The 1507-nt window shown below is 34.4% G+C and overlaps 1 non-coding gene across 1 annotated transcript; it reads right to left on the reverse strand.

The window, feature by feature from the left end:
- Nucleotides 1-297: 297 nt before the first annotated feature.
- On the reverse strand, nucleotides 298-369 carry Trnaq-uug (transfer RNA glutamine (anticodon UUG)). Its single transcript has one exon. It is a non-coding gene; the product is annotated as a tRNA-Gln (tRNA).
- Between the last annotated feature and the right edge of the window lie 1138 nt (nucleotides 370-1507).

The following is a 1507-nucleotide window of genomic DNA, read 5'->3' on the forward strand; positions in this document are numbered from 1 at the left end:
GAAACTGCTCGACCGATCTGCCTGAAATTTTGTATGAACCTTTGCTGCGATAAGGTGCAGCAAACTAAGCATTAGGGTATTTCTTCGATGAACAAATAAGAATTAATAGAGATTAGAATTTAATGCAAAGTTGAGCCCAAATTTAAGAATATTTACCCATCAGTCAAAGTCAACGGACTATAACATTTGCCCAATTTTAACACGTAAATTATCGAATTACATAAATATTAGTCCTCGACAAGAAGGATTATAATAATTTAAATCTTAAATTTACAAATAAAAGGTTACAATTGTTCTAGGTTCTACCGAGATTTGAACTCGGATCGCTGGATTCAAAGTCCAGAGTGCTAACCATTACACCATAGAACCTTGCTAACCTAACACTATTCTATTTATTATTTCTACTAGTTTTACGCACCTCGCATGTCGACTTTTTATAGAAAAAAATTCTGATAACCACACTTCTCCTACCACCACGTATCAAATTACACCCTACCCCATATAAACCTGTTTTTACTTTCCAACTACTAAGTAATGTAAATGCCAAGATTTAATGAAACAAAGTTTGTATTGACCTCTTGATCTGAAAGAATACTTTTAACGCAGGTGTGTCGCTAAGCAAGATATAATCGTATCAGTCCAAAGTATATTAATACCGATATCAGACGTTTAATCGCCTACCAACCAGTGAAGGTGTGTCAGAAACTGACCTTGAATGCGTGAAAAGAATATTGAATAATTCGACCCCCCCCCTGTCTTTCCAAGCTTATAACTATTCGAAAAATGTAATTCAAGCCCTAATTTTTTTTTTTCAATTAAAGAGGCCAGGATCAAGGTTTCATTTAAAAAAAAAAAAAAAAAAAAATTCCCTCAAAATTCTAATACACCTATCACTAGTAATAAAAATGTATAAGAAGTTGTTTTTTTTAAGTTACACGTGCAGTAATTTCTCCCCCCCCTCCTCTCTCTCTCTCTCTATATATATATATATATATATATATATATATATATATATATATATATATATATATATATATACTAGCAAAAGTACCCGTCATTGACTGGGTTCAAAAACAGCCTACAGAAAATGGATTCTGATTTATGAAAGTACTAGCAGGGTTACCCGGCGTTGCCCGGGTGTTTGGAGATGAACCAAAACTCCGGGGGGGGGGATAAAATAAAAAAATGTTTTGGTAGGTGAGTATGAGGATCGAACCCTTGAGGCGAAGTTGGAAATTAAAGTGTGAAAAAAAGAGTTTGACGTTAACCATTGTTCCACCGCGATATACTGACGGAAACACGTTTGAATTTATTTAAATACTTAGATTTGGCAGGTGCACGTTTTAATGACTTAATGAGGTCAACTTTGACTGTGGGATAGTATTTCATTTACTGCGGGAACGCTTTTTTATTTTTATTTTCCCAAGATGTTGGGGTGGGGGGCAGCTCCCCTTGTCCAAATTGAATAGCAATTGTTTGATATAAGGAAAATATATCCACATTGATT

This window comes from Euprymna scolopes, chromosome 7 (assembly GCF_053919585.1).
Source record: "Euprymna scolopes isolate OS-2025 chromosome 7, ASM5391958v1, whole genome shotgun sequence".
In the NCBI taxonomy this organism is placed as follows: Eukaryota; Metazoa; Mollusca; class Cephalopoda; order Sepiida; family Sepiolidae; genus Euprymna; species Euprymna scolopes.